The sequence below is a fragment of the Salmo trutta genome, chromosome 20, assembly GCF_901001165.1.
Source record: "Salmo trutta chromosome 20, fSalTru1.1, whole genome shotgun sequence".
NCBI classification, from domain to species: Eukaryota; Metazoa; Chordata; class Actinopteri; order Salmoniformes; family Salmonidae; genus Salmo; species Salmo trutta.
The window spans coordinates 14,058,481-14,084,300 of NC_042976.1; the positions used below are offsets into that span (position 1 = coordinate 14,058,481).

A 25,820-nucleotide genomic window follows, 5' to 3' on the forward strand; every position below is an offset into this window, starting at 1 on the left:
TGTCAGAAAAGAAAGTGCAGGGACATTGTCACCCTGCAGAGGCTGGGAAGAGAATCACATAGTATCTGCAGAGCAACACTCACCAGGGCAGAGAGCGGGAGAAGAGCGGGGGAGGGCAATGATCAGGGAGAGTCCACGACAGTGAGAGAGAGAGAGAACAAGAGAGAGAGAGAGAGAGAGAGAGAGAGAGAGAACAAGAGAGAGAGGGGGAGAGAGAGAGAGGGAGGGAAAAAGGCTTAATTAATTCAGGCTGGATGGGAGGGAGGGATGTTGCTGCCTCTACCATGGCTCCCGTGCCTGTGCTCTGCCTCTCTGTGTAGCTGGAGCTGTGCTGTGTTGCTGTAGCTGCCTGTTTGTGTTGTGAGAGGCTGCTCACTACTCTGCCCATGGGGAAAGAGAGACCCATGCCCCGGCCGGCTTGGAAAGGACTCCCTATCAACCCATACTGAAGAAAGCATCACACACAGGGATGGGCAGAGGTAGGGGACAAGCTATGTTTCACTCTCTCTCTCTCTCTGATGCTGTCGCTGTGTTCATCTCTGTTTCTCTGGTTTATCTCTCCTGGTTTCTCTCTCACTCTCTCTGTTTATATCCCTGTTCCCCTCCCTCTGTTTCTCTCTCTCTGTTTCTTTCTCTCTCTGTTTCTCCATGTTTCTCTCTCTCTCTTCGCGGAAGATCATTCTCCATTGATCATTGCTTACTGACCAGGCTTTGGCCACTTTCTCGCTCTTGCCATTAGTACCTGTGTCACTGGAATTTGTGTGTGTGTTTATTTGTCCTTCCATGTCCTTTCACTTTCAATCTTTCTGTTTTATCCTACATGTATAGCAGCGTGTTGATAATCTGGTTGTTGTGGTCAGTTTCTTAGTGACAATGACGCTAAAAGTTGTTTTGGTCTAATGGTTGCCAGTGTGTGTGCTTGTGCTGATTGTGGATGTGATGGATATATGGGGGAGCTATCAAACACTGATCCTCGGTCCTTCCACTGAACTCACCCTTACTGTCCTTTCTCTCAGACACATTGAGACGGATTTAAGTTGACTATTTATTTCTTATGCTTGCTGGTGCGAGACACATAGTCATGTTTTCAGACATATTTCTAAACTGTCTATATATATATACACACACAAAGGTGAATCAACAGTACAGCCTTTATGTCATAGTTTATTTCCCTTGTGTTGTCTGAATAGTTGCCTTCTCAAGAAAAGATTAGACTCTAGCACATTTTCACACACGCAAACACATGTAGCACATTCTTGAGAGAGTTCATTGATAGCTGTTATAGATTATCAGTCCTCTCCTCCGTGTGTCAAGGCTGCTGCCAACGTTTACCTTGAGTTCTCTCTCGTTTCTCTCCCTCTCTCCCTCTCTCTCTCTCTCTTTCTCTCTCTCTCTCTCGCTCTCTCTCTCTCTCTCTCTCTCTCTCTCTCTCTCTCTCTCTCTTTCTCTCTCTCTCTCTCTCTCTCTCTCTCTCTCTCTCTCTCTCTCTCTCTCTCTCTTCCTCTCTCTCTCTCCCTCTCTCTCTCTCTCTCTTTCTCTCTCTCTCTCTCGCTCTCTCTCTCTCTCTCTCTCTCTCTCTCTCTCTCTCTCTCTTTCTCTCTCTCTCTCTCTCTCTCTCTCTCTCTCTCTCTCTCTCGCTCTCTCTCTCTCTCTCTCTCTCTCTCTCTCTCGTGTGATTCAGGCACCAGACTTTGATTAATCTCCAATCTGCACTCTTAATTACGCCTCATCATCCGATTACCAAAAGCAATGGTTATTCAGACCCAGACAGGATGTCTGATTCACAGGCTGGCTAATAAACAATGAAGGATGCTTCTGTTCTAGTACGATGCGCTCTGAGTGAAGACCTGCCTGAACGAGAGGCTCATTCACCACTAGCTAATTGACTATGCTGCTCACCTTCTCAGAGCTCAGACAGAGAGAGACCGGGAAATTGGAGGGTGCACGTGCCTGTGAGTGAGGTAACTGAGTGAGTGAGTGCTTGCGTACATGCGTTTGTTATGTGATACTGCTAGGAGTGTCCGTGGTGCCACCATAAAGGGAGGTTGTCAGGTTTCTAATAGCAGGTCGAGGACGTGAAAAGATGTGTGATGATGACTCACATCCCTCTGTAGACATGGTGGACAGCTTGGCCGCTCCTGCTTCGCGACGTGGAGTGAGAAAAGATCAATAGATTAATAATAATCTGCCTAAGTGGTTCCATGGGATTAACATGAGCATAGGTTGCCTCCAGGTGATTGATCACTAACAGAAATCAGCATGTGAAATGGTAACCTTGTCCATATGTAGTGTACTATATTTGATTAGTAGTGCTGAGCAATTAGTGCTTTTTGAGGTCGGTTCGGTTTTTCTATTTCAGTTTAGAATTATATATTTTTTTAAACATTAAATGCACTATGCATTATGTGGGTTGAACGCTGTAACAACACAGAATAAAACAATTAATACAAGTCCCATGATGGTGGTGACTGCCCATTACTGCGTATTACTTACAGTATTAACCATCATTTACTTTAATAAAATATTTCAATTGTTGTGTGTATTACATTTGTTTTACCTGATGACTTTATAGAGCTGCTGCCTATGATGTCTGAAAAAGCACTATTTAAGTAAATAAGGCATACTTTTATGACTGCTGAATACCAACTATAAATCACTAAGGTTATGTATTTCAGGTATAGTTACCTCACAGGCAGCTCTCTCTCTCTCTCTCTCTCTCTCTCTCTCTCTCTCTAACCTACCATAGCAGGCGTAAAAGAAACACATAGACCGGACAAGTAGGCACGCAGTGGATTATGGTCATTGTAGTTAATTGCCACGTTTTGTTCTATGTAGAACTATGTAGAATATTGGCCTGTTGGACACTACAACTCCCTACTAAACTCAGCAAAAAAAGAAACGTCCTCTCACTGTCAACTGCGTTTATTTTCAGCAAACTTAACATGTGTAAATATGTGTATGAACATAACAAGATTCAACAACTGAGAGATAAACTGAACAAGTTCCACAGACATGTGACTAAGAGAAATGGAACAATTTGTCCCTGAACAAAGGGGGGGTCAAAATGAAAAGTAACAGTTGCATTAAGTACTGCAGTGCATCTCCTCCTCATGGACTGCACCAGATTTGCCAGTTCTTACTGTGAGATGTTACCTCACTCTTCCACCAAGGCACCTGCAAGTTCCCGGACATTTCTGGGGGGAAAGGCCCTAGCCCTCACCCTCCGATCCAACAGGTCCCAGATGTGCTCAATGGGATTGAGATCCAGACTCTTCCCTGGCCATGGCAGAACACAGACATTCCTGTCTTGCAGGAAATCACGCACAGAACGAGCAGTATGGCTGGTGGCATTGTGATGATGGAGGGTCATGTCAGGAAGAGCCTGCAGGAAGGGTACTACATGAGGGAGGAGGACCCTCCACCTCCAAATCGATCCTGCTCCAGAGTAAAGGCCTCGGTGTAACGCTCATTCCTTCAATGATAAACACGAATCCGACCATCGCCCCTGGTGAGACAAAACCGCGATTCGTCAGTGAAGAGCACTTTTTGCCAGTCCTGTCTGGTCCAGCGGCGGTGGGTTTGTGCCCATAGGCGACATTGTTGCCGGTGATGTCTAGTGAGGAGCTACCTTACAACAGGCCTACAAGCCCTCAGTCCAGCCTCTCTCAGCCTATTGCGGACAGTCTGAGCACTGATGGAGGGATTGTGCATTCCTGGTGTAACTCGGGCAGTTGTTGTTGCCATCCTGTACCTGTCCCGCAGGTGTGATGTTCGGATGTACCGATCCTGTGCAGGTGTTGTTACACGTGGTCTGCCACTGTGAGGACGATCAGCTGTCCATCCTGTCTCCCTGTAGCGCTGTCATAGGCGTCTCACAGTACGGACATTGCAATTTATTGCCCTGGCCACATCTGCAGTCCTCATGCCTCCTTGCAGCAAGCCTAAGGCACATTCACACAGATGAGCAGGGACCTTGGGCATCTTTCTTTTGGTGTTTTGCAGAGTCAGTAGAAAGGCCTCTTTAGTATCCTAAGTTTTCATAACTGTGACCTTAATTGCCTACCGTCTGTAAGCTGTTAGTGTCTTAACGACCGTTCCACAGGTGCATGTTCATTAATTGTTTATGGTTCACTGAACAAGCATGGGAAACAGTGTTAAACCCTTTACAATGAAGATCTGTGAAGTAATTTGGATTTTTACAAATTATCTTTGAAAGACAGGGTCCTGAGTTTATATCGTGCAGGATCTGATTTATCTCCATAGAGAAATGGAGAAACGTGCTCATTGAGCTCACAGAAAAAACTCAATGGAAAACAAATGATTGAGCCGACTTTGGTCAACTAGTTAACAAAAAAACAAAAATAACAGCACTGTTGATTAGAGCCCTATAAAAGTAGTGCGCTGCATAGGAAATCGGGTTCTATTTGGGGATTCACCCAAAGACATCTATTAGACAGCTTCCTGCCATCCAGGACCTCTATACCAGGCGGTGTCAGAGGAAGGCCTTAAAAATGGTCAAAGACTCCAGCCACCCTAGTCATAGACTGTTCTCTCTGCTACCGCACGGCAAGCGGTACCGGAGCGCCAAGTCTAGGTCCAAGAGGCTTCTAAACAGCTTCGACCCCCAAGCCATAAGGCTCCTGAAATGCTAATCAAATGGCTACCCAGACTTTTTGCATTTCCACCCCCCCATCCCCCATCCTGCTGCTACTCTCTGTTATTATCTATGCATAGCCACTTTAATAACTCTACCTGCATGTACATAATTACCTCAATTACCTCGACACCGGTGCCCCCACACATTGACACATTGACTCTGTACTGGTACCCCCTGTATATAGCCTCCACATTGATTCTGTACTGGTACCCCCTGTACATAGACCCACTATTGTTATTCACTGCTGCTCTTTAATTATTTGTTTTTCTTATCTCTTACTTTTTTTAGGTATTTTCTTAAAACTGCATTGTTGGTTAAAGGCTTGTAAGTAAGTATTTCACTGTAATACACCTGTTGTATTCGGCGCGTGTGACAAATACAATTTGATTTGATTTGATTAAGCCCAGCTATCAAAAAAGGCAAAGATGTTCAGCTGTAACCATTGAATTAGAATGAAGTTCTATGTCCATTATAGTATTTTTAATTCTATAGTTATAGCCAATCATCTTTGCCTTTGAATGGGGAATGCTGTTCTACTCATTCTAATTCTATAGCTCAAACTACTGTATTATATCTATCTTGGTTAACATACTCTCTTGGGAAGTTCATCAACGGTCCTAGGTCAAGGGGCTGTCACATTAAGATCATAGTATTGTAGATAATAGCAGCACGTTAAGGGTAATTGGACAAAATTATACATTGGAGCTGTCCAGAAGGGATAAGGAACAACCAGAGGCTAGGGATGTGAACAGGCCTAGTCTTGCTTGCCCATGCATGGCCTTTAGTATCTAGTACAGTATACTGTAGCTTGGCTTCACCACCGCCACGACACGCACGGCTCCACCACTTAAAACCAATCCCCCTCTGTTGCCATAACACCCAGCAGCCCCTCCATAAACACTGGTGGTATTTCTGAGGCTTCCTCCCCAGGAGAATAGAGAACCCTAACAGCCTAGTGGCTGTGGAGCTCTGCTGCTTGCTCAGCTGAGGAGGTGCACAGGGGGGAGAAAGCTGAATAAAAACATTCAGACTAAATGGTGTGTGATCAGGAGTTGGTGAAGACACTAAATACAAGATGCTATTTAGAGAGATGAAAGCGTTGAGTGGTGATTACATGGATGACGGATGACGGGGGCAACTCTGTTTGGGACAAGGAAGAGGAAAATGTGTCTGTCTGTCTGTCTGTCTGTCTGTCTGTCTGTCTGTCTGTCTGTCTGTCTGTCTGTCTGTCTGTCTGTCTGTCTGTCTGTCTGTCTGTCTGTCTGTCTGTGTGTGTGCATCCTGTCTGTCTGTCTGTCTGTCTGTCTGTCTGTCTGTCTGTCTGTCTGTCTGTCTGTCTGTCTGTCTGTCTGTCTGTCTGTCTGTCTGTCTGTCTGTCTGTCTGTCTGCATCCTGTCTGAAGTGCCGACAGACATAACGAATCATGGGCAAAACCATTTATGAGCAAAGTTCAAGCTCCCTCAGACCAGAGCCCCAAGGTAGACCATGCCCCAGTTCTCTCATTAGACTAACAGGAGATTAAAGATTTGACTTGAATTTTGCCCTTGGTCTGTACCCCTTTCCTCATAACGTGTCACTACATCTAATGAAATTCAGTTATCTCAAACAGCATCCAGTAAGTAAGGAATGTTTAAGTACATTACATGGTATTAGTAATGGTTAGCTACAGTGCATTCGGGAAGTATTCAGACCCCTTGACTTTTTTCACATTTTGTTACGTTACAACCTTATTCTAAAATTGATTAAAAAAACTAAAAATACTCAGCAATCTACACACAATACCCCATAATGACAAATGTTTGCAGCATTGAAGGTCCCCAAGAACACAGCGGCCTCCATCATTCTTAAATAGAAGAAGTTTGGAACCACCAAGACTCTTGATAGAGCTGGCTGCCCGGCCAAACTGAGCAATCGGGGGAGAAGGGCCTTGGTCAGGGTGGTGACCAAGAACTTGATCGTCACTCTGACAGTTCCTCTGTGGAGATGGGAGAACCTTCCAGAAGGACACCCATCTCTGCAGCACTCCACCAATCAGTGTGGTAGAGTGGCCAGATAGAAGCCACTCCTCAGTAAAAGGCACATGACAGCCCACTTGGAGTTTGCCAAAAGGCACATAAAGACTCTCAGAACATGAGAAACAAGATTCTCTGGTCTGATGAAACCAAAATTGAACTATTTGGTCTGAATTCCAAGCGTCACGTCTGGAGGAAACCTGGCGCCATCCCTACGGTGAAGCATGGTGGTGGCAGCATCATGCTGTGGGGATGTTTTTCAGCGGCAGGGACTGGGAGACTAGTTAGAATCAAGGCAAAGATGAACAGAGCAAAGTACGGAGAGATCCTTGATGAAAACCTGCTCCAGAGCACTCAAGACCTCAGACTGGGGCAAAGGTTCACCTTCCAACAGAACAATGACCCTAAGCGCACAGCCAAGACAATACAGGAGTGGCTTTGAGACAAGTCTTTGAATGTCATTGAGTGGCCCAGCCAGAGCCTGGACTTGAACCCATTCAAACATCTCTGGAGAGACCTGTAAACCTGACAGAGCTTGAGAGGATCTGCAGAGAAGAATGGGAGAAACTCCCCAAGTTTGCCAAGTGTGTCGCGTCATACCCAAGAAGATTCGAGGCTGTAATCGCTTTCAAAGCTGTTTCAACAACGTACTGAGTAAAGAGTCTGTTTTTGCTTTGTCATTATGGGGTATTGTGTGTAGATTGATGGGGGGGGGGGGGACTATTGAATACATTTTAGAAAAAGGCTTTAACCTAACAAAATGTGGAAAACGTCAAGGTGTCTGAATAGCTATATGTTTTAGAGCCACACAATTCCAGTTTGGTTATTAGGGATGTATCACAGAGAAACTATCCTAAACAGTGTCAAACATAACTGGCCTTTAGTTAGAATTGAAGCTTCATCCCAGGACCTTTTTACCACCAGCCAGTGTCAGTGGCCTTTTATCGTTTTGGAAAAAGTCTCTCCTCTGTAACCCGGAAACCTATAAGTGGCCGAGTGGTTGAGGAGAGTGTCAATTCGTTAGTAGGCAAACAAAAGACAGTCCTCCCCTCCTCAATAACCTCCTTTTGGCGAGGAAGCACAAGTGTCTCCTACCCGAGTCCTTTGCGGAATAGTTTAGAAATCTGTCTCACCCCCTTTGAATCAGCTATTGTTTTCTCGAAAAGCATGCAAACATTTAAAAATGATATGCTACTTATCCTTTTATTTATAAAATGTCTTGCACTACTAGCTAAATGTATTTTTTATCATTTTATACATTTATTTTGGGATTCCACCCTGTAAACGTAATTTGTCTGACGCGCGATTGGAGGAGAGTCTCATTTCATACAAGCTCATTTTCGTCGACTTTCCCTCTCCTCGATTATCTTTCAAAAAGAGGCCAGAGAGGACGGAGGAGAGAGGACGCAGGAGGTTGAGCAAATCCAAATGAGAAAAGGCCAATATGTCCAAACCTCCAATCCATGGTTTATCTCCGGTCATCGGCACAAGAGTAATGAGCTGCTGTAGCTGATAATGAGCATGGCTGAATGGCTAAAGCAGGAAGCACCCTCAATGAGCAGGGCTCAAGTGATTCAATCCCTATCAGACGGACCTGTATACCCTACTACAACTCAATGCTTGATGCTCTTTCCTCTGTGTTTCAGTCCGGGCATGTGTGTCATTCAAATTGAGTATTAGTCCCGCTCTCTTATGGAAAGGCTGTGATTTTAAGTAGAGCTGAGCTGTTCGAAATCGTATTGAAGGTAGCTAAGGAGTCAAGCGCAGGAGAGCAGAGATGTCAATGTAGCGTCTTTAATAGGCAAGTCCCAAAACAGTTCAGGTACAAGGTCCATAAACACCCAAGACAATGGAACTCACAGTTACTCACGGAAGAAGGAAAATAACACTCCTACTATACTTAACACAAGGTACACATGTGAATAAACTGCGGAACAAACCTCCACAAGCAACATGAAAATAACCCCACACAAACTTAAGCGGGGAAACAGGGGTAAATATACACACAGAAATTAAAGCAAATGAAAACCAGGTGTGAATGAACCAAAGACAAAACCAACAGAAAATAAAAAATGGATCGGTGATGGCTAGTAGGCCGGCGACGCCGACCGCCGAGCACCGCCCGAACAAGGAGAGGAACCACCTTCGGTGGAAGTCGTGTCATGAGCACAGATTCACAGAACTGATCCTAGATCGATGAGAACAATACAGTTGTCGTGACAATTGTCAGATTACACTCATGCACCACAAAAACGCAAAGGGTGTGTAGAGTGACTGTGAACGTCCAAGAATACAAGCTAAGATGTGGCATACTTTAAGGTGTTGCCTATGTGGTTTTCACAAAGTATGTTAGAGAGCTATGACAGGCAGATAGGCCAAACACAGACACACGAAAGACATACAAAACAGGTGACACCCAAATTAGAAGTAGGGGATTGCAGATGTGTGCAGGCTAGAGGCCATTACCTACGTCCCTATGGATGTTCAGGCCCAGAGTGACCTCATAGATTCAGGGCATATGAGATAGAATTACGTGTTAGTGTTCTTTAGCCATAATTACCTAGACATGTATTTTACAGGCTCAGAAAGAACCTGACTCTGTAAATTGTAGGAAAAATGTTCTTCAGAGCAATTCTTTTTTGGATATTATTTTGTATGAGGCTCATCATTTTTTAGCCTTGTAGACCATAAGCAAAGTGCAGTAGAAAACTACAAAGAACCTGTTATATAATCGAAATGGATACATTTGTTTACTCATAGAAATGTTTTTCTCTGTTGTCTTCTTTGCCTTGCTTTAAACACTAAGTGGTCTACATAATTGCAGTTGTTTGGAGTTTGGGCTGTGATTCTGCCACATGCAGACCAGGCAGAGACACAGGGCTGTTGTGTTGTGTGGTAGATCAAACCAAACCATTCTTTACTAAGAATCTTTGGCTCAGAAAGTCATCTGGACCTCCAGTTTGGCTGTAAACAGAGGCTGTCTAAAAGCTTTTGTGCAGCTTCTATGACAGCTGCCAGTCCAAATTACTTCCTCAACCAACTGTTATCCTCTCTCCTCACTTTCCCTCTCACACACTGAGACCATTAGGGTTATGGAAAGGGTTAGTCCCTTTCAATTCAGTCAAGTCAGGAAGTAAACTGAAATTCTAATTTTCCACCTTCAGTGTATTTATTGAATAGACCGCATTTAAATGAAATTGACCCTTACCCTGGTTGTAGTCAGAAGCCTTTGACACAGTGACACTTTGATTCAGCGCTGGCGCCGTGGTTACCTTTGGTCACCCAGTTGTAGGGCGGCCCAGCCCCTGAAGTGACGTTTTACACTGTATGCAAGTATTTCCTTTGTGTTGTCTTAGGAACAAATCAAATCAAATTGTATTGGTCACATACACATACAGTGCAAGTCAACATTTTGGACACACCTAATAATTCCAGGGTTTTTCTTTATTTTTTCTATTTTCTACATTATAGAATAACAATGTACCCCCCCCCCGAATGTGCAGACCCCGACTGCACCCCAAACAAAAACCCCGTAAAAACAACCCCAAACATAAAGGGAGGCAAGGGAGGGTGACCACCGTCTATGACGGCTTCTGTGCTACCTCCAGGCCCTTCCGCCAATCCTCCAGTTACAGAGGTGGCTCCGGCTCCGGGCGTAGCCCCCGTTCTGCGCTGCCGACCAACGCTGGAGGATCCGGGCTGCGGAGCGTCACTGGAGGCTCCGGGCTGAGGAGTGTCGCTGGAGGCTCCGGGCTGAGGAGCATCGCTGGAGGCTCCAGGCTTAGGAGCGTAGCTGGAGGCTCCAGGCTGAGGAGCATCGCTGGAGGCTCGGGGCTGAGGAGCGTTGCTGGAGGCTCCAGGCTTAGGAGCGTAGCTGGAGGCTCCAGGCTGAGGAGCATCGCTGGAGCCTCCGGGCTTAGGAGCGTAGCTGGAGGCTCCGGGCTGAGGAGCGTCGCTGGAGGCTCCGGGCTGAGGAGCGTCGCTGGAGGCTCCGGGCTTAGGAGCGTAGCTGGAGGCTCCAGGCTGAGTAGCGTCGCTGGAGCCTCCGGGCTGAGGAGCGTCGCTGGAGGCTCCGGGCTGAGGAGCGTCGCTGGAGGCTCCGGGCTGAGGAGCGTCGCTAGAGGCTCTGGGCTGAGGAGTGTCGCTGGAGGCTCCGGGCTGAGGAGCGTCGCTGGAGGCCTCCTGCGTGGAGCTGGAACCGGTCTCCCCAGACTGGGGAGACTTACAGGAGACTGGGTGCGCAGAGCAGGCACGGGGCACACTGGGCTGTGGAGGCGCACCGGAGGTCTGGAGCTCAGGGCTGGCACACCCCGTCCTGGCTGGATGGTCACTGTAGCCCGGCACGGGCGGAGCGCTGGCACAGGGCGAACTGGGCTGTGCAGGGGAATGAGGGCTGCCGTGCCTAGAGCAGGCGCAGGATAAACTGGGCCGAGGAGACGCACTGGAGACCAGATGCGTTGAGCCGGCGCACTTCTTCCTGGCTGCCGGCCAACTCTCGCCTGGCAACGCTGCGGAGCCCGTACTGGCCACACAGGACTGTGCGTGCAGATGGGCGAGATAGTGCGCCTCACACCGTAATGCATTTCTCGCCCATCTGCACGCCCGCTCCGCAGTGCCCCTTCCGCCAGTACCATTCTCTGGAATCTCACGTCGAACTCAGCGCTTGACTCCTTTACCGGCTCCGGTTTGCTCCAGGGCTCCCCCCTGACCTAGCCAAACTCCCTGGAATTTTTTTGGGGGTTGCTGCCTCTCAGCCTCCTCTTGCCGTCCCAGCCGTTCCTCCCAGTATCGCCGTTCCGCCTTCGCTGCCTCTATCTCCCATTTCGGACGGCGATACTCCCCCGGCCTTGTCCAGGGTCCTGCCCCATCTAGAATCTCCTCCCAGGTCCACTCCTCTGAGCCATAGTGCTCGGTCCCGCTCTTCCTCCCACGCTGCTTGGTCTTCTTGTGGTGGGTGGTTCTGTCACAGGCGTCGAAAGGATTAGACCAAGGCGCAGCGTGTATAGTGCTCATCTTAGATTTTAATGAATGCACTTCAAAATAACAAACGCTCAACAGTTCCGTCAGGTATAACAACTAAACGGAAAATAACCACCCACAAAACCCAAAGGAAAACAGGCTGCCTAAGTATGGCTTCCAATCAGAGACAACGAAAGACACCTGCCTCTGATTGGAAACCATACTCGGCCAAACATGGAAAACGAAACATAGAAATAGAAAACTAGAACAAATTCCCCTAGAAACAAACAAACCCCAAAACACACAAAACAACCCCCCTGCCATGCCCTGACCATTCTACTATGGCAAATGACCCTTTTCACTGGTCAGGACGTGACAGGTGGACTGGGGACAGCAAGGAGTCATCAGGCCAGGTAGTCCTGAGGCATGGTCCTAGGGCTCAGGTCCTCCGAGAGAGAGAGAGAGAGAAAGAAAGAAAGAGACAAATCGAGAGAGAATCTCCAACCCCCATTGTCTCACATCTCTGGGAAGCAGAGGTTATGTTGTGATAACATCCTGTAGGTCTGATATCTGATTGGAAGTTAATTAAAGGGGACTTTCATCCTGGGCATAGCTGCAGGAAGTAGGTGTGCTGTGAGTGCTGCAGCACCCCTTGAAAAATCAGAATTAGAAAATGTGTATTTATAAATATAAATACATATATTGAAGAAAAATATTTTCCCAAAAGCAGTGCACTGGACCTTTACAAGTCCTGTATTAGCGGGCCAATCTGTAGCACGGGCAACAAAAAAACAATTCTGCCCCCCGTAGACATTTTGCGAAGCATCTATGTTATACTGATCGCACTGTACATTTTTTGTGTTGTCATTGTTTGATAGAGCCATTGGACGTCTTTCAGCGATGTTCCTATCGGCAGATTCATTGTTAAATATACAAGGTGACAATTTTTTTGTGCGGGGCGGTGCTTCGTGCTCTGGCCTTGTCTCTCCCTCTAGGCGGGCTTTTTTGAAAAGGAAGCAGACACGCACAACACAAAATCCTTTGGGCAAAACTGAAAGAACTGACCAGACCACAAAGGCTTCAAGTGATTCCTCTCATCAACACGAATTCAACAATGGAGCATTTTTTCTTCTTCTATTAACTACATGGTGACATTCAACCATACATATTTCACACAGAATATAGCGAAGAGGTTTTGAAACAAAGAGTTGGATTTAGCTAGAGCAGAAGCTCAGCTATAGCCGATGACAGCACCAAGAGGGCAGATGACAAGTATGGTGGCTAGCTAAGTAGGTTATTTTTACTTTTGTTTATTTACTGAAACCCATATTCTGTATTGGGCTCCAGAGTGGCGCAGCGGTCTAAGACACTGCATCTCAGTGCTAGAGGTGTCACTAAAGACACCCTAGTTCGAATCCAGGCTGTATCACAACCGGCATGGATTGGGAGTCCCTTAGGGGGGTGTGCAATTGACCAAGCATCATCTGGGTTTGGCCAGTGTAGGCCGTCATTATAAATAAGAATTTGTTCTTAACTGACTTGCCTAGTTAAATAAAGGTTAACTGTGTATTGCTGACTAACATATGACTGTTTTTTCATATCCTTTATTTAACTAGGCAAGTCAGTTAAGAACGAATTCTTATTTTCAATGACGGCCTAGGAACAGTGGGTTAACTGCCTTGTTCAGGGGCAGAAGGACAGATTTTGTAACCCTTCGGTTACTAAGCCAACGCTCTAACCACTAGGCTACCTGCCGCCCCAGTGGGGGGAAATCAAATGTTTTTTTCTGTTTGTTAACTTACATGCTGACTAGACCGGGCATGTGTGTGCATCCCCGTGTGCCATCGTGCGCGTGTTGATTTTGTACTACACCAAATGCGATCCATCTACACCAGATGCGATCCAAGACACGCAGGTTGAAATGTCAAAAGGAAATCTGAACCATTTATATTAATTTTGGGACAGGTCGAAACACATTAAACATTCATGGATATTTAGCTAGCTAGCTTGCTGTTGCTAGCTAATTTGTCCTGGGATATACACATTGGGTTATTATTTTACCTGAAATGCACAAGGTCCTTTTTTTCTGGATCTTTGTAGAATTTGGACTAATTTTGAGTCACACAAAATCGTGTGTTCTCTACTCTGAAAATTAATCCACAGATAAAAGGGGAAGCGTAGTTTGTTTCTAGTAAACTTCTTCTTCTTTATCTTCTTCTGTGGACTTTATATGTTGGTTGCCAACCAACTTTAAGGTACATTACTACCACCAACTGGAATGGAGTGTGGACCTTAATTCATCTTACAATCATCCACGTGGGTATATGATCCTAAAAACCAATGAGGAGATGGGAGATGCAGGACTTGCAGCTCGTTAAGTGTAAAAAATAGAACCAAGTTCTATTTTAGCGCCTGGCTACGCATACGCTCGTTGATGCGCGCGATCAGTTTAGATGAAACGATTGAATAACATGTATGTGAAAATGTATTTTCCAATGCTAGCACACTCGACGTGAGTGGTGTGGTCAGCATGTTAGGTAGCTAGCCAAGTAGCTAGCTAGTCTAGTTGGCTAGCTAGTTAAATTACTAAACAACTACCGGTAGCCATATCTATGGCTAAAAAGATTATGTTTTACAATTGGAGATTCATTGTAAAAAGATATGGCTACTAAACAGCAAGCTACAACGTTACAACCAGCCACCTAAAGCTAGGTTTACAGTATATGCCCTGGCAGAGCAAGGGTGAAATTTCAATTTAACTCAACAGTAATGCTATTGGTCAGCAACTATTGAATCAACTCAGATGCTTATAAAATGGTCTTAGATTAATTGTTATAGTTTCTTCTTTGTTCCTGACCTGCTGTGGTGAGACACACACTCTCTCTCTCTCTCTCTCTCTCTCTCACGCCATCTAGTCTCATACGCAAACGCACGTACACATGCATTTGCACACACACACACATACACAGAGGTGCACACACAGAGGCGCACACACACACAGAGGCACACGCGTCACTCCAAGCTGACAGCAGAAAGAGGGTCACGTCGGAGCCTATACTGACTGACAGGGAGACGTTGTGATGCTTTTATCATGACTACCACACAGTCACTTCCTGAAGAGGGGATCCTGCATCCCATCATTCTAGGATCAGGTCCTTCCCTGTTTATTTGATCCTATTCACTATGGTCTAAAAAGCTGAATGTATCCTAGATCAGCACTGAGACACTTCGTGGATATGGGCCCTGGCTGTGCTGGTCTGGCATTGGCTGTGTTCTCATTACCTTTGACTGATTATGCTCTTTCAAACTACCCCTCCATGCATTCTCAACCCTCTTTCTCCCTCTCTCGCCCTCTCTTGCTCCCTCCCCCCTCCCTCCCGTCCTCCATCTCTCTCTAGAGAAGGAGATGTCACTGCCCCTGTAGGACTTTTCTCTACCTCCTCTCCTTCTCCTTTTATCGTCGTGGTGATCAGTGTCCTAATTTGGCATTGATGTCTCTCTAACATGCTCCAGCCATTCAGGCGAGATAAACATCTCACTCCAGTGCACATGTTGTGCATTTATCACTGCACGTTACAGTAGGTGCTGGTGAGGTACAGCACACTCCATCTGTCACTCCTTCACTCCCTAATCCTACCTTGATTTTTCTTTAGATGTTTCGCCGGTCCTTCTTCAGATATTTTGAATGGGTGTTTTCTGAAAGTCCTGATTATTTTCAGTAAAACGTGATTTGATACCCCTTAAAATAGAATGAGATTGGAATAAAGTAGCAATAATAATAATAATAATTCATTTAATTTCCAAAATAGAGACAAGTCTGCAGGTTGCTAGTTGACCGTTGACTTTCTGATCCAGTCACTCTGTGTAACTTCAGTATGGCTCGAGAGGCTTTTAAAAAGAATATGTCATCACTTACAGAGGTCTGTAAGTGCTGTATTAACACTCAGTGGTATGACGTGTGATGACTACGTGACTATTAAGATTTAAGACCTGATGGGCAATAAAGACATACTGTTCTGTGCTAGGTGCTTCTTTCATAGTAACCATGAGCTAATCACTCTGTCCCTGTTGAGAACAGTGTCCTGATGATTCGTTTTAGCACTTGATTGCACTTGAACTAGTTATAGGGAGATGGCATAATTAGTAACACAAAAGTCATGGGTTCAATTCCTGTGCGAATCATATACACGCAGTGTAAAGGTAGACTGGTCCTAGATCTGTTTGTGCTGTTTTGCCCCTGAATACCGGCAAGACAGCACAAACAGACCTGGGACCAGGCTACCCTTGGAGGGGAATAACAGTCCGGTGCAGATCAGTGGGTGGCTGATTGTGCCCTCAGAATGTGGACACATGCATCCAGGTGGAAGAGGGAAGATGGAGTGTGAGTGGTTCAAAGACAGAGGTGTCGGATGAAGCGCTCCGGGCCTGCCTGTCTGACTGTTATTTCTCCCTCCCTGGCTTGGCCATCAATACCACTCCTTAAGCTATTCCTTTAGTGAACTGCATCTTCATCTGACTCTGTAAGACCGTCTCCCAGTAACTGACAGCTTCCTGAATTAGTTTTTGTGTTTGTTTTTTAAAGCGACATTGAGATGCTGTATGAAAAGCGCTATATAAAATCCATCTAGTATTATTACTTTGATAGTTGTACTCAAAAGAAAGACTGTAGGTAAATGTGTATAACCTTAAGGATGGTGTGTATAAGGAAGGTGAGTGTGTGTGTGTGTGTGTGTGTGTGTGTGTGTGTGTGTGTGTGTGTGTGTGTGTGTGTGTGTGTGTGTGTGTGTGTGTGTGTGTGTGTGTGTGTGTGTGAGTGTGTGTGTGTGTGTGTGAGTGAAAGGGAGACTTATTTAAATGTCAAATCTGTTTCTTTCCTTTTCATTTTAAAATCAACACTTCACTAAAAAACCTCTCAGCCAATTGAAAATTAAAGTTTACAGTAGAGTGAGGAAGAAACAGTAGCACTCGGTGTGTACTGTCTGACAACACTGCAAAGGGCTTGAGTTGTAAGGACACAGAACACCTCTGAGTCACCATTGTCTCTACGGTACCAGACAGACATATAGGGCATACAGTGCAGAACACCGTGTAGTAGTGGTAGTGCTCTGCAGAGCTGGGAGACTACAGAGACGAGAGACTGAGTATGAACACAGAGGTGTTAGTATCCACTCATTGAGAGCCTGAATGGCTGAATGAGTCACCACAGACCATTAGAACACTGAGCGGAGAAGGAGTTCTGGCAAAAGCACAGTTTGATTGACTCTGTCTGTGTGGGCTTTTTCTCAGTGAGTACTGACAAGTTAAAAGCTAGATTCTGATTGAGAAATAAGGAGGGGTGTATGACTTCACGTTGTTCCTTCCATCAGGATTCATCAAGGTGGACTACTAGTCCTGACTCTCTTCTTCCTTCTTCCTGGCTTTTTCCTTCTTCCTGTATTATTTCATCTTCCTGTATTCTTTCTTCCTGTATTCTTATGTGAAGATGGCACCGATAGAGATGGCAGCTTTGCTTCTAGTCCTTAGGAAACAGTGCAGTGTTTTGTTTTTTTCATGTATTATTTCTTACATTGTCAGCCCAGAAAATCTTAAGTGTTATTACATACATCCAGGAAGAACTATTGGATGTCAGAGAGACGTCAACTTACCAGCACAACCAGCACTACGACCAGGAATACGACTTTCCCAAAGTGGATCCTTTGTCTGCACCTCCCAGGGCATTTCAAATCAAATCAAATCAAATTTATTTATATAGCCCTTCGTACATCAGCTGAAATCTCAAAGTGCTGTACAGAAACCCAGCCTAAAACCCCAAACAGCAAGCAATGCATGTGAAAGAAGCACGGTGGCTGGGAAAAACTCCCTAGGAAAAACTCCTGAGAAAGGCCAAAAACCTAGGAAGAAACCTAGAGAGGAACCAGGCTATGAGGGGTGGCCAGTCCTCTTCTGGCTGTGCCGGGTGGATATTATAACAGAACATGGTCAAGATGTTAAAATGTTCGTAAATGACCAGCATGGTCAAATAATAATAATCATAGTAATTGTCGAGGGTGCAACAAGCACGTCCGGTGAACAGGTCAGGGTTCCGTAGCCGCAGGCAGAACAGTTGAAACTGGAGCAGCAGCATGGCCAGGTGGACTGGGGACAGCAAGGAGTCATCATGTCAGGTAGTCCTGAGGCATGGTCCTAGGGCTCAGGTCCTCCGAGAGAAAGAAAGAAAGAGAGAAAGAGAGAATTAGAGAGAGCATATTTACATTCACACAGGACACCGGATAAGACAAGAGAATACTCCAGATGTAACAGACTGACCCTAGCCCCCCGACACATAAACTACTGCAGCATAAATACTGGAGGCTGAGACAGGAGGGATCAGAAGACACTGTGGCCCAATCCGATGATACCCCCAGACAGGGCCAAACAGGCAGGATATAACCCCACCCACTTTGCCAAAGCACAGCCCCCACACCACTAGAGGGATATCTACAACCACCAACTTACCGTCCGAAGACAAGGCCGAGTATAGCCCACAAAGATCTCCGCCACGGCACAACCCAAGGGGGGGGCGCCAACCCAGACAGGAAGACCACGTCAGTGGCTCAACCTACTCAAGTGACGCACCCCTCCCATGGACGGCATGGAAGAACACCAGTAAGTCAGTGACTCAGCCCCTGTAAAAGGGTTAGAGGCAGAGAATCCCAGTGGGAAGAGGGGAACCGACAAGGCAGAGACAGCAAGGGCGGTTCGTTGCTCCAGCCTTTCCGTTCACCTTCACACTCCTGGGCCAGACTATACTTAATCATAGGACCTACTGAAGAGATAAGTCTTCAGTAAAGACTTAAAGGTTGAGACTGAGTCTGCGTCTCTCACATGGGTAGGCAGACCATTCCATAAAAATGGAGCTCTATAGGAGAAAGCCCTACCTCCAGCCGTTTGCTTAGAAATTCTAGGGACAATTAGGAGGCCTGCGTCTTGTGACCGTAGCGTACGTGTAGGTATGTACGGCAGGACCAAATCGGAAAGATAGGTAGGAGCAAGCCCATGTAATGCTTTGTAGGTTAGCAGTAAAACCTTGAAATCAGCCCTTGACTTAACAGGAAGCCAGTGTAGGGAGGCTAGCACTGGAGTAATATGATCAAATTTTTTGGTTCTAGTCAGGATTCTAGCAGCCGTATTTAGCACTAACTGAAGTTTGTTTAGTGCTTTATCCGGGTAGCCGGAAAGTAGAGCATTGCAGTAGTCGAGCCTAGAAGTAACAAAAGCATGGATTAATTTTTCTGCGTCATTTTTGGACAGAAAATTTCTGATTTTTGCAATGTTACGTGGATGGAAAAAAGCTGTCCTTGAAGCAGTCTTGATATGTTCTTCAAAAGAGAGATCAGGAGCTGATTCCAGAGGCCGACCCAAAACAATGCCATCGGAGGAGAGGGTGTCAGAACGGTCTTCTAGTGAGGCTTCGGATGCGTGCACACCACCCACTGCTTCCGAGTATATTACTCGCTAATGTCCACGCCCTTGTTAACAAAGTCGACTAAATCAGCGCAAGAGTTGCTTTCCAAAGAGATATCTGGGATTGTAACATACTCTGTTTCACGGAAACATGGCTAGCTGGGGACATGCTGTCAGAGTCAGTACAGGCAACGGGATTATCAATGCATCGCGCCGACAGAAATAAACATCTCTCCGGTAAGAAGAAGGGCAGGGGTGTATGTTTGAAGATTAACGACTCATGGTGTAATTGTAACAACATACAGGAACTAAAGCCTTTTGTTCACCTGACCTAGAATTCCTCACAATCAAATGCCGACAGTATTATCTCCCTAGGGAACTCTCCTCAATTATTGTCACAGCCGTGCATATCCCACCGCAAGCGGATACCAAGACCGCCAACAAGGAACTTCACTGGACTTTATGCAAACTGGAAACCATATATCCTGAGGCTGCATTGATTGTAGCTGGGGATTTTAACAAAGCTCATTTGAGAACAAGGCTACCTAAATTCTATCAGCATATCAATTGCAGTACATGAGCGAGTAACACGCTCGACCATTGCTACTCTAACTTCTGCAATGCATACGAGGTCCTCCCCCGCTCCCCTTTTGGCAAATCTGACCATGACTCCATGTTGTTGCTCCCCTCCTATAGGCAGGAACTAAAACAGGAAGCGCCCGTGCTTAGGTCTATCCAACGCTGGTCTGACCAATCGGATTCCACACTTCAAGATTGCTTCGATCACGTGGACTGGGATATGTTCCGGGTAGCCTCAGAGAACAAAAGTGATGTATACGCTGACTCAGTGAGCGATTTGATAAGGAAGTGTATAGGAGATGTACCCACTGTGACTATTAAAACCTTCCCTAACCAGAAACCGTGGATTGATGGCAGCATTCGCACAAAACTGAAAGAACGTACCACTGCATTTAAACATGGCAAGGCAACTGGGAATATGGCAGAATACAAACAGCATCGTTATTCCCTCCGTAAGGCAATCAAACAAGCAAAGCGTCAGTATAGAGACAAAGTGGAGTCTCCATTCAACGGCTCAAACACAAGAAGTATGTGGCAGGGTCTACAGACAATCACGGATTACAAAAAGAAAACCAGCCCTGTCGACGTCTTGCTTGCAGACAAATTAAACAACTTCTTTGTGCGCTTTGAGGACAAGATAGTGCCACCAATGCGGCCCGCTACCAAAGACTGTGGGCTCTCATTTTCCGTGGCCGACGTGAGTAAAACATTTAAATGTGTTAACCCACGCAAGGCTGCCAGCCCAGACGACATCCCTAGCTGCATCCTCAGAGCATGCACAGACCAGCTGGCTGGTGTGTTTACAGACATATTCAATCTCTCCCTATCCCAGTCTGCTGTCCCCACATGCTTCAAGATGGCCACCATTGTTCCTGTTCCCAAGAAAGCCAATTTAACTGAACTAAATGACTATCGCCCCGTAGCACTCACTTAGGTCATCATGAAGTGCTTTGAGAGACTAGGAGGATCATATCACCTCCACCCTAACTGCCACCCTAGACCCACTTCAATTTGCTTACCGCCCCAATAGGTCCACATAAGATGTAATCGCCATCCCACTGCACATCCCACTATCCCAGCTGGACAAGAGGAATACCTATGTAAGAATGCTGTTCATTGACTTTTGCTCAGCATTCAACACCATAGTACCCTCCAAACTCATCATTAAGCTCAGGGCCCTGGGTCTTGACCCCACCCTGTGCAACTGGGTACTGGACTTCCTGACGGGCCGCCCCCAGGTGGTGAGGGTAGGAAACAACATATCCACTCCACTGATCCTCAACACTGGGGCCCCAGAAGGGTGCGTTCTCAGCCCCCTCCTGTTCACCGATGACTGTGTGGCCATTCACACCTCCAACTCAGTCATCAAGTTTGCAGACGACACAACAGTAGTGGCCTTGATTACCAACAACGACGAGACGGCCTACAGGGAGGAGGTGAGGGCACTCGGAGTGTGGTGTCAGAAAAATAACCTCTCACTCAATGTCAGCAAAACAAAGGAGATGATCGTGGACTTCAGGAAACAGCAGAGGGAGCACCTCCCATCCACATTGACGGGACTGCAGTGGAGAAGGTGGACATTTTTAAGTTCCTCTGTGTACATATCACCGATAAACTGAAATGGTCCACGCACACAGACAGCATGGTGTACAAGGCGCAACAGTGCCTCTTCAACCTCAGGAGGCTGAAAAAATGTGGCTCGTCACCAAAACCCCTCACTAACTTTTACAGGTGCACAATCGAAAGCATCCTGTCGGGCTGTATCACCGCCTGGTACAGCAACTGCAACGCCAACCACCGCAGGGCTCTCCAGAGGGTGGTCCGGTCTGCACAACGCATCACCGGGGGCAAACTACCTGTCCTCCAGGACACCAACAACACCCGATGTCATAGGAAGGCTGAAAGATCATCAAGGACAATAACCACCCGAGCCACTGCCTGTTCACCCCACTTCCATACAGAAGGCGAGGTCAGTACAGGTGCATCAAAGCTAGAACAGAGCTTCTCAAGGCCATCAGATTGTTAAACAGCCACCACTAGCACAGAGAGGTGTCTGCCTACCTACAGACTTGATATCATTGGCCACTTAATAAATGGAACACTAGTCACTTTAATAATGCCACTTTAAGAATGTTTACATATATCACATTACTTATCTCATATGTACAGTATATACTGTATACTGTATACTGTATCTTACACTATCTATTCTATACTATCTATTGCATAGCACTGTCACTGCTCATCCATGTATTTTATATGTATATATTCTTATCCCATTCCTTTACTAGATTGTGTGTATTAGGTTTTGTTGTGGAATTTGTTAGATATTAGGTTTTGATGTGGAATTGTTAGATATTATCTGTTAGATACTGCTGCACTGTCGGATCTAGAAGCATAAGCATTTCGCTACACTCGCAATAACATCTGCTAACCATGTGTATGTGACCAATCAATTTTTATTTTATTTTATTTCTTCTTCCTGTATTCTTTCTTCTTCCTGTATTCTTTCTTCTTCCTGTATTCTTTCTTCTTCCTGTATTCTTTCTTCTTCCTGTGTTCTTCCATCTTCCTGGATTCTTTCTTCTTTCTTCTTCCTGTGCAACGACTTAAAAACACACCACTCATAGGTCTTGTTTTGTAATGCAGACTGAGAAATTAGAGTGCAGAGGTGTATTCCCCATATCCTGTTCTGTATAATTGTGCTCATACAGTATGCTCTGTCTTCCTACATGTATTCCCCATATCCTGTTCTGTATAATTGTGCTCATACAGTATGCTCTGTCTTCCTACATGTATTCCCCATATCCTGTTCTGTATAACTGTGCTCATACAGTATGCTCTGTCTTCCTACATGTATTCCCCATATCCTGTTCTGTATAATTGTGCTCATACAGTATGCTCTGTCTTCCTACATGTATTCCCCATATCCTGTTCTGTATAATTGTGCTCATACAGTATGCTCTGTCTTCCTACATGTATTCCCCATATCCTGTTCTGTATAATTGTGCTGATACAGTATGCTCTGTCTTCCTACATGTATTCCCCATATCCTGTTCTGTATAATTGTGCTGATACAGTATGCTCTGTCTTCCTACATGTATTCCCCGTATCCTGTTCTGTATAATTGTGCTGATACAGTATGCTCTGTCTTCCTACATGGTGCGATGACTTGCAGTCACTTATACACATGCATCATAATCATTCTAGGAATTTTCGGGGAACTCCAAGTAACAGCATCTCCCTTTCCTGTGAAATGACTTTAAAATAGAAGCCTTACTCACAGCACACTTGTTTTGCCAGGAAGGAGATTAGAATGCAGGTGTGAATCAACAGTATGCTCTGTCCTCTCACACGGTGTGTTGACGTCATAGGTTGATGTGCACTGAATCCATAATGTTTTGTATGCAGCACGTGCCCATGCACACATACTCTACACTAACACAGGAAGTGATCCATAAGGTGTCACTTTGCTGCTGAACCTCCCCCCACCTCCTCTCCCTCCTCCCCCTACCTCTCATTCGCTCCCCCTCCTCCCCCAACATCCCCTACCTCTCCCTACCTCCCCCGCCTCCCCTTACATCCCCTATATCCCCCTCTCCCCTACCTCTCCCTACATCCCCTCCTCCCCCTCCTCCCCCTACCTCCCCCTCCTCCCCCAACATCCCCTACCTCTCCCTACCTCCCCCTCCTCCCCCTACATCCCCTATATCCCCCTCTCCCCTACCTCTCCCTACCTCTCCCTACCTCACCCAACATCCCCTACCTCTCCCTACCTCCCCTTCCTCCCCCTACCTCTCCCTACCTCTCCTTACCTCCCCCAACATCCCCTACCTCTCCCTACCTCTCCTTACATCCCCCAACATCCCCTACCTCTCCCTAACTCCCCTTCCTCCCCCTACCTCTCCCTACCTCTCCTTACCTCCCCCAACATCCCCTACCTCTCCCTACCTCTCCTTACCTCCCCCAACATCCCCTACCTCTCCCTACCTCCCCTTCCTCCCCCTACATCCCCTACCTCTCCCTACTTCCCCCAACATCCCCCTCCTCTCCCCTACCTCTCCCTACATCCCCTCCTCCCCCTACATCCTCTATATCCCCCTCTCCCCTACATCCCCCTCCTCACCCTCCTCTCCCCTATCTCTCCCTACATCCCCTCCGCCCCTACCTTCCCCTCCTCCTCTTGCTGTGTGCACACTTACTGTATGACGTTAGAGTTGCTAGGCAACCTTGTGAGCAAACAGAATCCCTCTCTGCACTGAGGGGAGGCCCCATACAGTTGATCAGTAAGTGCCTTTGTCTCACCCTACCCTCACCTCCCCTACCGTCTCTCCTTCCCCAGATGCGCGCTCGCACACACACACACACATACACACACAAACAAATCCACAGACACACACAAGCCCCCTGACAACCAGCTCCACTCCTGTCTCTGTCCTCCACCTCCACTGTATGTCTCCCATCTCTAAGCATGCATGAACTAGCTAGCTCTACCAGCCCTGCTGGCTGCTGCTCTTCTATTATCACATGCCTCCTTGGCTCTCTCACTTTGTTTGGAGAGGAGGAAGGTTATCAGGTACGACAGGACTCACATTTTGGAACAATACCTTTCTCTCCGTGTCTGCCTGTTACTGGCTGTGATTATGCTACAGATGAAGAATGGCACATCTGTTGTTCGGTCTATTTGAGTATTATTTTCCTAATTGAGAGTAGATGACATGACCCCAGGCTATTACAGTTATTACCATGTTTCTGTTTCTAGACATTTCTTCCTCCCAGGCATTGTTATCCAAGGCTGGGGAGTGAAACAATAGTACTTTTCTTTTTCTTTCTGTATAAAATATTAATGTGCATTCTTTCACGCTCTTTATTTTCCTCTGTTATTTAGCCTCTGTCGGACAGCGTCAAACCCATAGCACTCTGTTTCAACTCATCTGTTTACAGAAACATTACGACTGTGTTGGGGCAAATGCAAAAGACATGTCACTGTCTGAATGTGACCCTGTGGTGCTTCACAGTCATTTGCGTTTTTACATACATCCACCCTTAAGATACACACACTCTAATCTCCATCAGTCAAAGTGGATCCAATTCATATTTATTAGGCAAAGTAGTCCACTCAGCAGTATTTTAATGAATGGCCTCACCAGGTGTCGACCTGAGCGATCCAAGACAATAATCTAAAACACTATGAAGTCACACTTGAGAAAAGGTTGAATATTGATTGATTCAACAAGTGATTGACCGATTTATAAGTGGAATCGGATAAAATGGACACATTATATAATAAAAACTGAGAGGCCTCCGTCACTCCAAATATGAAGAATTCCATATATTTCACTAGATTGGTACTCTCAAAGGAATATGGTAACATTATATTCTCTGAACACAGAGTTAAAAATGTAGTAAACTGTTCCTAAGGGGGAACATATAAAAATGTCTTGCTGTTATGGGAGAGTAACAGAAATAACATCGGTCATGATTAATGGACAGTGTAATAAAACTCTGTACCGCACTAATGATCCAAATGATCAGGAAAGGAGCTATAATATTGTTCTCTGGTTTGAAAAGCTGTTCCACCCTCTCAGATGTAATCTGGCCCAATGCTGGTACATTCCTGCCCAAATCAAACCCCCACTGGGCACTTTGATTACATGGTGACACTAACATACCTCTGGCTCCCAGCCAAGGGGTATGTTACACGCACACACTTGGCCAATCTGCTGCCCTCTCAGATGACTTTCCAGGAACTGGAATATTTCATTGGAGCACAGACAAATACTGGCCATACGGGAAGAGCTCAGAACATCTGCGTTTGCATAAGGGGTCTGATACTGAGAACAGATACTGGAAATAGATGCTCCCGCTGTGTACAGAACAAGTGCTCTGTGTGTGTTCTAATACCATTACAGTAGATGCTCCTCCGTGTTGTCTGACCACCTCTTCAGACCAAAGTTTACGTAGCCTCTCTAGCCAGACTCATGGCACTCCACCCAGAGTTAACATGGGCCATGTTTTCCTCCACCATCAAAGATATTTAGAGACACACTGTCTGTATTCTCTCTCAGTTGTCTCTCTAGCTGTTGTACTTTTGTAATTTTGAACTCTCTCTCTCCACCCATTTACACATTTACATTGTAGCTATTTAGCAGACGGTCTTATCCAGAGTG

The 25,820-nt window shown here is 46.0% G+C and overlaps 1 protein-coding gene across 2 annotated transcripts in view; it reads left to right on the top strand.

The window, feature by feature from the left end:
- Positions 1–219: 219 nt before the first annotated feature.
- The window catches only part of LOC115155592 (diacylglycerol kinase beta-like), a 159,820-nt gene continuing 134,219 nt past the window's right edge, over positions 220–25,820 (top strand). For both annotated transcript variants that reach the window (XM_029702330.1, XM_029702331.1), the window contains exon 1: positions 220–479. The gene's annotated coding sequence lies outside the window, so the exon portion shown is untranslated. The remainder of the gene's footprint in view (positions 480–25,820) is intronic.